This window comes from Corvus kubaryi, unplaced genomic scaffold (genome assembly GCF_017639235.1).
Source record: "Corvus kubaryi isolate FWS band 111438036 unplaced genomic scaffold, C.kubaryi_AGA036_p1.0 split3-131, whole genome shotgun sequence".
Lineage (NCBI taxonomy): Eukaryota > Metazoa > Chordata > Aves > Passeriformes > Corvidae > Corvus > Corvus kubaryi.
In genome coordinates, this window is record NW_024582083.1 from 366,229 (window position 1) to 380,820 (window position 14,592).

The 14,592-nt window shown below is 37.4% G+C and overlaps 1 protein-coding gene across 3 annotated transcripts in view; it reads right to left on the reverse strand.

The window, feature by feature from the left end:
- The window catches only part of MARCHF1 (membrane associated ring-CH-type finger 1), a 154,171-nt gene extending 142,330 nt beyond the window's left edge, over positions 1–11,841 (reverse strand). For all 3 annotated transcript variants that reach the window (XM_042014849.1, XM_042014845.1, XM_042014848.1), the window contains exon 1: positions 11,761–11,841. The gene's annotated coding sequence lies outside the window, so the exon portion shown is untranslated. The remainder of the gene's footprint in view (positions 1–11,760) is intronic.
- Positions 11,842–14,592: the final 2,751 nt, after the last annotated feature.

Genomic DNA, 14,592 nt, shown 5'->3' on the forward strand with positions numbered 1-14,592 from the left:
TTATACTCTGCAAAAGAAAACCCAATTTTATAAAGCTCAGCTTTATGAAAGGAAGAGTCTTCATTTCCCATTCTGAGCAGCAGATACCCCAGCTCTGAAAGTTAGGATCACACTGTAACACCTCCAAGATGTGAAACCACTCCTATCTACCTCCTTCTGGGATTTAAAAGCTACCATTAAAGATACGAGCAAAATCACAGCCTTGGCACAAGCTTCACATGTTTCTTACCCAGCAAAGGTCCACCCTTAAATTGATGCTGTCACTAGGCAAATACACAAACTGAAAATGACAGAACAGGACATCACTATTTCTATTTGAATTCTAACCAGTTTGGGGTTTTTGTCCCCCTTGAGAAACTTCTTACCAGTGGGAAACTACAAAAAGCCACACATTTCAAGACCATTTAGAGCATAAGCTTACAGACATTTTCTAGTAACTAACACTGCAAGCACGGAATAAATCTTTATTCTCATTGAGGTACACAGTGTGGCAAAAACACAAGGGTAGCGTCTGTCTCCAAGCAGACACTATACGCAGATAGCAAACCATATACACAAATTTCAGTTGATAGATATGGAAAATCTGTTTCTCCAGTGCACAGAAATACTGGGTTTAGCAACTAGGCCCATACATTGGTGACATTTTAAAACTGTTGATTATACCACTGGCAAACTACTTGAAACTGCATAGGGAAATCCAACACAAACTTTGAAGTAAATACTTCTAAGTAACAAGGAAAAACCCTGTACAAAATGACTGAAAAAATGGGAAAATGCACAGTGCTGGGGAAAATCAATAAAGGCTTTGGACACTATGACTATTCAACTACACCATGCCAGTTTAATAGGCACATTAGAGAAAATGTTAGCTGAAAAGCAAAAAAAAAAAGAACAAAAATACCTCAAAAACAATAAAATTGTCTTTTTCCTAAGAATATTTCTAAATTCTGCACCTAAAGATCCTTTACTCTGGGTGCTACTTACTTTGCCACTTTAACTGGGATTAGGTTTTGGATTTTCTGAAGAGTCTGAATAAGTTAAAAGCCTTGTGCTGCTAAATTTCAAATGTGATTTGGCAACAAATTCCTTAGAAAATCCATTATAATCATATTTTAAAACTCTCCTTTTCACTCCAGCGACGAATTTATCCTACACTGAATATATTTGAAAAATTTTCTTGATTTGTTCTTTGTTTTCTTCAAAGATAATTTAGTAAAACTTTATTCTTACCATAAAATAGACACACTAGATATCAAACATGCTTCATGACAGTAATGAACTGCTCCAAGTCAAAATAACAGAAATCTAGAAATAGAAAATATTTTTGAAGCAGAAACTGAATATTTTTTGAAGTTAGCAAAATCTCCATTTCAGACAAACATTATTTGTGGGAGATTTTTAAAATTCCTTCAGGACAGTTTGCAAAGATAACATTTCCTTGCTTCCCAGAAGGATGAGTCTCAAAGCACCTTGAACAAAGTCTGCACCTTCAAATATTCACAAAAACTATTGAGGCACATCTTGTTCTATTATCACTTTTTATAACATCATCCATTGATAAACACTTCATAGATATTAGTATTTTAAGAATCATTTATCTTATACTACTATTCTATCTCATAAATAGACTGTAGAACTTCCTCCTACTTGGCTCTTGCTCCCTCCCTCCAATATTCTTTAGCCGCCTGACACGGTATTTTATCACCTAAATCTCATCCCACTGGACTTTTCTGATATAATAGTAAACTTAAACCAACTTAACCGAAAACCCAGAGCTTTCTTATCTCACTGAAATTCTCATTTCAGATAGAAAATGCAGTTAAAAAATGACCCCTCGCTAGATGATTCTCCCTAACTGGCAGTAAGGAAAACTGAAGTGACACAAAAAAGAATAAGACCTATAACAACAATACTGTAACATGCATTTACCAGGAGGAATAAAAAGCTGGTGTCTATAAGACACAAAGCAATGAATGAAGAAGCTTTGTTCTCTCCTATTACTCAGCTAAGGATGAAATACTTATCACAGCCCTGAGCTGTTGCTGTCCTACTAGCTTAAAAAAGCTACAAGATTGTGTCAACTAAGCCACAGCTATTAGTGGCACTGGGTCAAGAGTTTCATTACATTTGTGACGCAAAGGCAAAATTTGCCCTTTCTGCTGCACACTGTGCAGTCCACCCTGGATCCAATTAATAGCAGGTACAAATCTGTTTTTAGATCAAGTACCCTACAGCTGCAATTTTTGGAACTGTTTGCTTTAGAAAAGCGTTGAAATTTCCCACTGTTGCCTGAGCACGAGTCCCTGGCAGTACATAACAAAAAGCTGAGAGCTGCCCTTCTCTGAATTGCATAGCCCAGTTTACTCAGCGCAGCGGATGACTACGAGCATGACGCATGTACGAGCATCTGCCTTCTATGCTTGTCTGCTCAGCTATGGGTGCAATTTCTTCATTTAACCAATAATCTTTCTTTTACTATTATTATTTTCTAAGTGAACAAACGCTTCATTAAAACTTTCCTTGTAAGCTTCTCGACAAGAAATTTTCTTTCAACCAGAAAACAGGGGATAAAGGATGGACAAGTAAGCTATGTTTAAAGAAAAAGCTACTGCTGTAAAACTCCATTTTCAACCCGCGTGTTCTTTGTATATTTAGACGTTAGGCACTCCTACAGGAAAAAAATATTTCTTTATATGTGTGCCATGTCTAGAAAATTAGAAACCCAGTCTTAATAAAATTAGAACATTTAGGCTATATTAATATAAAATGACATTTGTTAGAAACAACAAAAGGATGAAAATTCTCTGATTTCAAAGAATCATTGTAACCCTCCTCACCTCACACTCCTTGCAATAATAACAGTGCTCAATTTATGTGTGTAAATACCATCTTTTCTTCCATTCAGGGATCACAATTGTGAAAACAACTAAGCATGGGTATTGGGGTACTTTTCTTGAAACAAACAAAGGAAGCTATTGCTATGACTTATTCTAACATAAAGTAAGCACATTATGGGTGCAGACTAATAGGATCAAATTAAAACTTTGCATAACCAACATTAAAAAATAGGAGAGAAAAAAAAAAAAAACAAACCCAAAACTGCTATTGTACTTGTTCTCCATTTGTTTTGTGGAAAGTTTCACCAGTTTCACAGAAACAATTGCTGCGAGGTCATAAACATTCATTGTGACACTCCCACCCCATCAGGTTCACTTAAACAGCATGAAATCTACAAAACTTCCACCTGCAGAAACACTGATGAAAAGGACAGACCATCCAGCTGGAGGAAATGAATGACAAGGAACAAAAGTGAATAATGTAACTAAATACCTACAGAAAATGTAGATGAAGAACTTTGTCAGGACAGAAAGCAAGGGCCTATTAAATGAAATTGTACAGAAGAAATTTCATAAATTGCAAAAGGCTGGCATTCTCATAAAGCATCAAATTAGCCTAAATAATTCAGTTACAGCTTGTAACTAAAATCATAATTACATTAAGAATCAGAATATATTTAGATGCTTTGTTGATAGAATTGTTTATAGGATACATTAGCAAAATCCAAATTTAGGTCTCAGATGAGACTTATAAGAGCTAATAAGATAATTTTTAATTGTTATTGGTTATGAATACATCTCTCCAGATGAGTTCACATTTGCCTGTTTCAAAGTGTTCAACATGCTATCATTCCACCTAAAAATAGTAGTAGTAGTAGTAGTAGCAGCAGCATAGCTGTACTTAAATGCATATCTCAAATACAACAAAATTCTAATTCATGGTGACATCTTTGAAAATTTATTTATGTGGACTATTAAAAACATTGCAATTCAGAGAAATCTTCCAGGAAAAAAAAAAACTAATAGCTTCCTCTTATATCTTTTTGTCTCATAACTCTGCTTATGCATAGGTCTTCTCTATTTTGTGTATTTAACTCCATCAAAATACAATGTGATTTATTTAGGGGGGAAAAAAGGTAATTTAAAATAAAATACACTCAATCTCTTCCAAAACAAAAAAAGTCTCAGTCTATGGTCAGAAAAGAATTGCTGTCATTTTGCTTTCTCAAGAACTGAACATCAGCTTTCAATTTTTCTTTGTGAGCAATGCAGTTCCATTTTGTCAGCTCTCAGGAAATATCGTCATTTTATCACCTCACACAAAGACACTTCCAGTCGGACACACAAATGCTGCCACAGCCAAGTCAGTACACGTGAGGGCAGAGGCCCTCCAGAGCACCCCCTCATCTCCAACCTTCCAGCGTCACAGCCGTGCTCCTTCTCTAGCACAGCAGAAGGCTCAGCAGCTCTCCCCTCTCGGGGCTGCTCATGTTTGAGTAGGTGGAAGCCAGCCCATTATTGACACTCCTGATGGGAGCACCTATGAAACCGAGGCTGTAAGGGTCATTCCGGGATCTTCCTGCCCGATAGTGTCAATGGAGCCAAACGGAGTCATTATAGATAATTAATCTACTTCTTTTACATGCACACTACTCCCACCTCTTCAACAGATCATTTCAATATGAAAGCCAAGTTTATTTCAAAATGGAAGTTGTTGCAATCCTGTTTCTTTGATGGATAGAAAGAGTGTATATATACCCCCTAACCTTAGCCACTTTTAAGTGTGCGCAGCCTACCCTCCAAAGCAACAACTCTCCTCTACTAAGCCCAGATGTCTGGGCAGATTTCATGCTCTGAAATTAACAGAGAAAATTAGTGCTGTCAGCGATAACTTAGCCTCAGGAATTAAGTTTCTGGACAATTTACACAAACAAGTTTATCAAAGGAAGTTTCCACTTTTAAGGAATTAAGGAATTCTTAAATTATTTCTGCAAAACATTCCAGGAATGTATCTTCCAAATGAATACAAGATTAATACCCATCATTCCTCTCTGACTTATGCAGGTGCCAGATGCTTCAGCAGGGAACCCTCCTTCCTGCACAGGAAGAATCACACCTAGCTCTAGTCCAGTCATGTCTCCAACCACAGAACAAGATGAACAAGGCGAACAAGGCATGCTGCAGGGTGTACCTGCTAAGAATTTCTAGCTGTAGCTACAGTTACAACTATGTATTTTAGCTATTTAAACACACAAAATACCACCTATCAGGACTATTTTTCCGATTTTACCACTAATAACAAGACAATTGAACCTGGAAAGGCCAAGGATTGCAGCAACGCCTATGCAATGCTAGTAATGGGAGGTGGCAATAGCACAGAAAACCTTGTTTTCTCAAGATCTTCTACCCAGCTCTATGCCTATGTACACTGCTGGGCTAGTTAAGCAAAAAAACCCACAAGCTGCTGATACTTCCCAGCTCCTAGTCAACAGAAAGCTGCAGATAGCAGCACAGACAAGTTTTGTTTGTTTGCTTGTTTTGCAAGTTTTACTTTTAGAATAGACTTCTTTCACTGACTAATCACAGTAGAAACATACACAGGAAACACATCAGTATTTCTACTGCCTTCCTGTCTGTTTGACAATAATTTCTAATGTCACTCTTTAGGATGTTTTCTGTTAAATAAACCTGCTAATTATCAGTCACAAACAAAGAGGGTATCTTGAAGCCTTAGGAATACAAAAGTCATACAAAATCTAAGAATACAAGCAAACTATCAGAGATTACTGCACAGTTGAAAGGCAATGCTCTCACAATGCACAGATGACTTAAAAAAAGAAGAAATAAAAACAACCCTAATCTTACAGCTACACAGACCTGACATTAATGCTAAACTAGTTAACTGAGGAGCAAAAGCACCTCTTGACATTCTAACTGTTTTCTAGCTAGCAATTTCTTATGATTCATGCAGTGTAGGTTTACCTGAAATAGACTACAACAAGAAACTGCAATCAAAGTAATTACATAAGTATGAATTTGCTTCTCCCATTGAAGTTTAGAGTCAAGAGCTTACACATTTTTTTTCCAGGAAACTATTGAGGTGGCAGTGGAAATGGTGAATCCTTAGACCATTCTCGCATGAATCAGCCCACAAAAACTGGGCCATCTTTGGTTCATTACGCTAATCAATAATTATCCTCTCTAGCTCTGTGGAAGGCACAAGAAGGCCACAATCATGACAGTCTTTCACACTGTATCAGTAGTCTACGGCAAGAGTAATCCTGCAGAATGACATTTCCTGAGACAATCACTTAAAACCTGCCTTCGGAGGAGGGAGACACAACGCTCAGTGACACATCAACTCCTAGGCAACACAAAGGAAAAAACAGAAGTTGCTCCTCTACCAATGTGAGGTTTCTCAGGAGTGTTCAGCTTTCAGTGGGTCCAAGGAGGCTCCCCAGAGAGAAGTGTGCTTGTGTGGGCACTCTGGAGGTCCTGATGCCCCCCTTGCACCTCTATGACAATACAATCCTTCCACACTGTAAATTATTGGTACTGGAGCTGAACTTTTTTGCTGCTGGGAAGCTGAAATAAAGTTTTCTGCTTGAAGCCAGATAGTATGAGATGCAGACATATAACAATACCATATCTCACCCAAAATTGCTGTAACTGTTAAATGGTACGAATTAAACTATAAAGAATTTTCTTTGTACTTTTTCTAATATTATTATGACTCCTGCTCTAAAGTGCATTAATCTTATTTTCAGGACAAACAATTACCTGCAAACGAAGTCAGCAAAAAAGATTTTTTTACTGGCTCTTAATCCCAGATAACCTTTCCTGTCAATGGACTAACTGTGGAGTAATATCCAACAAGTGTAACAAGCAGGTGAAGTAAAAATGATGGGCTACATAACAATGCTCATTCCTTTCCTCCCAAGCTACTTCTGTAGCATGGTCAAGACAGTCAAGAGGAATAGATGCAAATTCAGTCTCGAGAGAGGCTGTGAAGCCAAATCTTGTGTTATTTGGAAGCACATATTGTAACCACACCGTGCTAAATGAGGGAATCAAAGCATTTATAACTTTTATACATACATTCTCTAAACCTACACATAATTAACCAGAGACTTATTAATGACAAAAATACATAGAATCAATGTATATTTTCACAACTAAAATAAACTAAGAAATTGTCTTCTACTGAATTTGAAAAACATTAGACTAATCAAAAATAACAACTATTGTTCAGAGGTACTCACTGCTTGTATCATTCCCTTTCTTCTGTCCCACTGGACCTCAATTTTATTTTACTCATTGAAACAGACTATCTTATCTTCAATTCATGAGAATTCTTTGCAATACTATTTTTCTTTTCTTTATTGTCTTTTTTTTTTCCCCATCAGCACTTTCTCAAATTTAGCACTGCTTACATCATGAGGAGCTATCAAGCTCTTAATTTTTAAGGCACCTCACAGAATCCTCCAGTTTTCCTTATGTTCAGCAGCTAATGAAGCCATGCCTGGTGGATTAGGAATGCTGTGCACTTGTTGACTAGCACCATTTTGATATCTACACATGCATTGTGACACTACCTGAGATTTAGGAAGTTTATGCCTAGAGAAAATATTAACTGCATAGTGACTGTAAAGAATAAAATATTTCAGTTTAGTTTCATCGATGCTCTTTACTGTGTCAACATATTTAACTTAGAGGACACTTTTCCCTGACCACTACTTTCAGTGAATATTAGGTACCATATATTTTTTAAAACACAGAAATTTCACAGAGCCTGTCTCCTTATTTCACCATCAGCAAATCACAGTTAATATGTCTGATTTTAACAAAGCATGAAATTACACCTCAGCACAGCAAATTAACAAGCAACAACAGGGACAGCTGTTGTATTTTTTAGTGTCATCAGTTCGGATATATCTATTTATATTCCTCAGTATACCCCCTATTTAAAAAAAATCTACCTAATAAGTAATGAAGCAAAGCATGAAAGACCTCTGCAATAATTCTATTCTCCTTACTCTGCAATTTAGGTTTGCACAAACTTATGATCAGGAAGATACTTACAGTAAGCAGAAATGCTACAATTAAGACTTGTATTCTGCTGAATATATTGACAGAAGCTGACATGAAAACAGGCAACACATGATATTAAAGTTCAAGTCTAAGTACAGTTCAGAAAGACAAGAGGCAGGCATAGGGAGAGCAGTGTAAGATTCAATTCCCAGTGATAAGTGAAACCTTAATTAGAGCTGTGCATGACACTCTTTGAAAATTAATGTGGTCTTAGGGTCTTGGAATTTTCTACAACAAAAACATCTGTGTTAGTGTTCACCAGTTTCCACAGATATTACTTCAATCCTTACTACTGATTTTGGTAGTGTGTTTCTGGTTTTTAACCCAGTTACTCTTCCCTTTTGCCATACTTGCACAGGATGCTCATCAGGATCTCCAAATAATTGATCCAACCCTGTAGTTGAGAATCAAGAGAAGGCATTTCAAATCTTTTTTTTTTTTTTTTCAGAGGGCATGAGAAGAATAGGAGAAAAAGCTAAGTTCTCCAAGATCCAGCAAGGGAATTATTCAAAGAAAATGAGGAGCACTTGTTGCTGTGCAGCAGCAAACATGCCTTTCCTGAAGGGGAATAATCTAATGTGTAAACAGAACATTTCTACTCTTAAGTTTCTGTCAAGGTGAACAGCTATCATATTTAGAACTTCTGGTTCTTCTATAAACATATAGCAGTAGACTTTGTGCTACTCCTTATTTTACACAGAACATATTATGATGGGTAAAATTTTGATCTTTTATAAGCACAGGACTGAAATATTATTTTGATGGTGATTAGCTGAACACAGAACAATCCAGTTGTGGGGGAGAAAAGAAAGGTAGAAAAATATTCTTCTTTTCTTACTTGTGGCCTTTCAGTACTTAAAGGGAGCTTATAAAAGAGAGGGAGAGTAACTTTTTACACAACTGGATAATAATAAGAAAAGGGGGAAGAGTTTTAAACTAAAAGAGGGGAGATTTAGATTGGATGTTAGGAAGAAATTCTTTATTCAGAGGGTAAGAAGGCACTGGAACAGGATGCCCAGAGAAGTTGTGGCTGCCCCATCCCTGGAGGTGTTCAAGCCCAGGTTGGATGGGGCTCTGAGCAAACTGGTCCAGTGGAAGGTGTCCCTGTCCATGGCAGGGGAGTTGGAACGAGATGATCTTTAAGGTCCCTTCCAACCCAAACTATTCTATGATGCTATGATTTGTTAACCAACTAATTAATAAAAATAATACATGGAAACTCCTTTGGGAAGAAAAATACAACCATCAAAGAACTGATCATAATTAAGTAATTGCCACCACAATCTACAAATCTCAATGAGTTATGTTACTGCTTGTCTGTGTATCATGACAGCCAGTTTTACAATACCGATTAATTAATTCAGAATACTAGCAGGTACATTAAACGTGTAACAGAAATGCTTCTGATCAATATCAAAATTAAGAGTATGGAATTATTTCTAGCAAAAAGACAAATAAGTTGGAACTATGTAATGGTCAAAAATGTTAGATTTCTCTGTCTTGTTTTATAAGCTTTATAAGCAACCTGTGCTTATAAAATAACAATAATAATAATAATAACAACAACATCCTTTATCCTCCCTACATTGTTTTTTCTGTTTATACCAATGTAATGGTTGAACACGTGAATTATAAAATCAATTGCAGTCTACAGGAAGAAATATTATTGGATATTGCCAGCTCTTTAACCAGACTCCAGAATTGTCTATAACTATATAGTAATAGACAATGTTTCAAACAGTTTAGATCAGGGAAAAAAAAAAATTCTGCTATTTTGTCCTCAAATGCAGTCACTGTATTAAAATCAGCATTTTGCAGGATTCCAAATAACGCATTTGTTGCCTGGGAGGCTGTAAATGTACTTTATTGCTCAGCATGCAACACAACACTCAACGTTTGCATCCTGTCAAGGACTTTTCTCCATGTTCTCACCTATGATTTTTCCAAGCCACTTCTGTACTTTTGTCCCAACTGTTGTCTTATCTTCACTGACTAAAAATATCTCTAATGGATACACACCCACCCACACATATACGTATACATGTGCACACAAATCAAATACTAGCATTTCTCAGGGAGACACGAAGAGATGAACAAAGCAATTAATTGAAAGAGAAGACAAAATTGAAATAAATTACCCAATTCTAACTCAATCTTACCTCTTATCATTTGTGTTCTTTTAAGGCTACTGTTACGATACTGGAAATCCACCTGACTAGTGCTAAGTAATTAAACCTGTTGAATAATACTGAAAATCTGACTAATTTGGTTATTAAGACAGCATTATCAGAGCAGCACTTTTTCTTCTCTCTTCCTTGGCTAATTGTAAGTCTCCTTGAATTATCCTGAAATAGCCCATCCAGATTCTTTGATAAAACCAAAAGAAATGCTCCAATGTTGGAGTAATTTTAATAAACTTAGGATAACACAGGACAATTGCTGAAGTTGCACCAGTACCGTGTAAGTATTAATATAATAAAGACAATAACGCCTGTACTTTACAACTCAAAGTGCAGAATTAAGATTCTAATTTCTAACAGATTCGCTTGTATTGGTAGTTACTTTATGTTTGTCTCATGTTACATCAGAGCAGTAAAGAAATACTGAGACAAAGAAGCACATTTAGAAGAAAATCAAAAAACCACCAGGAAATTTTCTGAAACTTTGTAAGGAGCTTGAATACTGGAGGACTAGTGTTTGCAAGTTTTTATTTGGTTGAAGATTTTATGTCAAACTAAATTACCTATGCTGCCCATGTAGAAGCGTTGCTGCTGCTTTAAAATAGAGTGCTAGATAATGAAAAAATTCTGAAATTATTACTTTTAAAGGATTAAATACCTACTATCCGTTTTGAAAGATTTTTCAATAGTGCTTTCCCCCTTATAATTTTCAAGAACTTGCTATCTAGGTGATGCTTAGTTGAACAATGATAATTATATACAAAAGGGAAAAAAATTAACATAATGCCGAAATTGTAGCTTGCAAACTCCCAATCTCCTTCAGGATACACTTTTTTGGCATATTTACATATTTTTAAATTGTATCTCTTGACAGGGACTAAGAACTTCTGTACTTTGTTCAAAGCTCTGCCACCACCCACGTGAATCTGCCAAGACCAAGCCTAATGGTTTTGGTTCCTTGTGTAAAATGGATCTTTTAATATTTTTCTTGCAACTTTGCCAGGAGAGCAAATTTATATCTCCCAATTTAAGTGTTTTGATGTAGACAATTATACTCAAGATGAGAGCAATAGTTTAAATCCCTAAGGGGAATTTATTGTAAGACAGATACAAAATTAAATGAGTTCACTTCAGCTTGAAGAAAATTCTTTGCCACAAGTGACACAATTGTAAAGGGCACTATCATATACTTTAATAACTCTGAATCCCAAAGGTGTCTCAGTCACAGCAGACACCCACATATGAAATCTTTGCAAAGAGCTTTTAGTGCTAGTTTCACACTCTCATACAAGTTTAAATAATTTTTACCTTTCACTTTTAAAAGAATTTCTGAAAAATAAGCAATTGCAGTTTAGCATACATCACAGTGGATGTATAATCTGTAATGAAACAGCAAGAAAATCTTGCTCGTTGGATTCAAAACCTTAATAAGTTTTAGGGAAAATGTTAGTTTTAGTTATTTATTTAGAGGAAAAATGTTTGTTTGGGCTTTACCAAAATATGGAAAGTGAATAATACCACGTGTTGCACAGTGCACTTGGAAAGGTTTTCTTCACAATTAAGCTGCAAGTCAAAATGCCAAAATAAAGTCCTTTTCTTTCCCCTACAGTATGATATAACTTAATATTTAACAACAGAAAAGAAAAACTTACAGGTAAAGCACTCTTTTAGAAAATTTATTCTATGACAGAGCTTCATATGACCTTTCACATTACTTCCGGCATTCATCTCCTAGAACAAATAGAAACAAGACACATGTGAAACCAGTTATAATGTTAAAATGGCATCTATTTCATTGATTTAAAACAGGTTATGAAGCAAGGTTTGGGAAAACTTTTTATGCTGGTGATGCCTTGAAGTGGCTCCCTGAAAACAGAGATTAAGAGAATAAAAGCAGGTATTTATTTGAAGGGCCTTCAAAGGTACACCTTGGGCAGTCAAAAGCCTCCAAGGGGCTCCACCCAAGAAGGACCCTGGGTCAGGGGTTCTTCACACTTTTATAAGTTTGGTCCATTTGCATATCAGGATTAATTCTCCAACTATAATTTCAGGTAGTGATGTAATTACCACAAGTTTGCTCCCCCTTAGAGGCTTTAGTTTACATATTTTGGGGCCTGGGACAACAAGGTGTCCTTGAGTTCAGGCCCAGAAATGGTTTGTTATGTTTAACCAGCATGAGAGCACAGTAGCTAACAGGCTATATGATGTTTCAGAGTTACACACTAAGCAGTATAGGATTTGAAAAACATAAAAGTTAAAACCTAAGGCATCAATGGTATAACCTAAAGTAAAAATTCTGGACTTGAAAGGTAATCTTAAATAATTTTTATTGAGTCCTGTACCAGATACTGATACACGTTAATCTTTCTGTAGACTTTCAGACTGATTTGAGATTACTCATTGATCTTCCTGAGCACAGGAAAACCACATATGATTTTCCCTCTATCAGCCACACTAGCACAAAAAGCCTTTGTGTAGCCAGCTAACCCATATGGCATTGGCAGTATAACATTCAAAAATAAACAAAGCTTAATAAAAAAATAAAAAGCCAAAACATGTAATTAGCTCTCCAGCAATGTTTTTACGCATGTTTGCTCACAAAACAAAGAGTAAAATACATAAAACACTTAAATAAAATAGTTCTCTTGTAAATACAAGCTCTGTCCTGCGAGGGACTCAAGCCAGCAAACGAACTGAGCTGCACAGGCACCTGTGGTGGGTACTTGCAGCAGAAAGCTCCCTGCTGGGGGGGACTGAATCCCACAGCTGCTGCCCAGGGAGGTTTGCTGCCTGCTGGAGACTCAGATTGGGACACTGCAAAAGGCTGCTGCAGACTATGACCCTCTGCTGCTCTCCCATATGAGCACAAAGGTAACGCTGGAGACAACGAAAGCATTGAGCACTGATTACACTGCTGTTAGGTTATGTGGGGGGGAGTCAAGTGCATGGAGAGCTCAGACAGTTGTCTCCTCAATCCCTCCAGAAAGGCAGAAGGGTGAAGAAGGAAGTGACAGATCCTACAAGCCAAGAATTTGTTGTGCAGGTGGTGTGGGCTACAGGGTTCTAGATTTTAAATGATCATGGGATGTTCTACAAGGACAGAGGACGGTTTAGCAGCAATGCTGTCCATGTAAGTGGAGAAAAACATTTTGCCAACAGGCCGGCCAATCCAGTAATGAGAATTCAAGCTAGGGATAACAAGAGTAGGAGAGCATGACCAGCAATCAAGAGAGGAAGTAAAGGACCAAGTTGGCAAGCAAAGAGATGGGACAGTGTCAACAGGAGGAAATTTGTAAGCAAAAAAACAGGGCTGTAGGGGTCCCACCCCAAATGTGTACATGTACACAGGGAAATGCCTACCAGGCAGAATTATGGGTAAAGGTATTCTATCTCTCCTGGCAAAACAGAATGCTTTTGTACCTCTCCAAAGAGCCTGTTTGCTAATGCACACAGCAGAGCAAACAGGATGAATTAAAAGGTCTGCAGGCAGTTGGAGAATTACAACTTCTCTGGGATCACAGACTCAGGTAGATAACCCACATAAAAGTGAAGGGAAACAGTAAATGTTTCCATTGGTGTTGTGCAGCATAAGGAAGACTATGGAAAATGGTCTCCCTGCTGATGGAGACTGCCACTAAAGATATGAAGAAGGCCAATACACTGAATGCCGTCTTCATCTCACTCTTTACTGATAAAACTATCCCTCAGCTATCCCAGGTCCCTGAAAACCATGGGAAAGCCTGGAGCAAGGTAGATTTCCTCTCTGTGGAGGAGGGTCAGGTTAGGAAGCATTTACACAAACTGGACACACACAAATGCGTGGGCCATAATGAGATGCACCACAGGTATTGAGGGCTGGCTGCTGTCATTGTGAGAGCACTCAATCACTGAAAGATTAAAAAGGATCACAGTGGTCAAGGTGAGCGGAGGAAACCCTGAGGACTGGAAGAGAATAAATATCACCTATACATTCAAGAAATTCAACCCCAGCCTCACCTCCACTCCTAGGCAAGGAATGGAGAAAATAAACCTGAAAACCATTGCCAAATGCAGGAAGGATAAGAAGGTGTTTGGACATGGTAAGCATGAATATATGGAGGGGAAATCGCGCCTGACCAATCTGATAGCCTTTCGCAAGTGGACAAGTGGACAAGGACAGAACACTGAACATTGCTTCTCTTGACTTTAATAATGTTTCTGTCACAGCCTCCAGTTGTCTTCTCCCTGACAAACTGATGAAACACAAAATAGATGAATGGAGGGTAAGACAAACAGAAAACTCACTGAACTGCTGGCCAAAAAATGTTGAGGATCAGCAGCACCAAGTTCACTGGAGGCCAGTCATCAAAGGCACACACCAGGTGTCAATACAGGAGCCAATATTGCTCAGCAACGCATCAATAACTTGCGAGGTGTGACAGAATGCCCAGATACTACAACACTCAGAGTAGTTGATACATCAGAGGGTTGTCCTGCCATTCAGA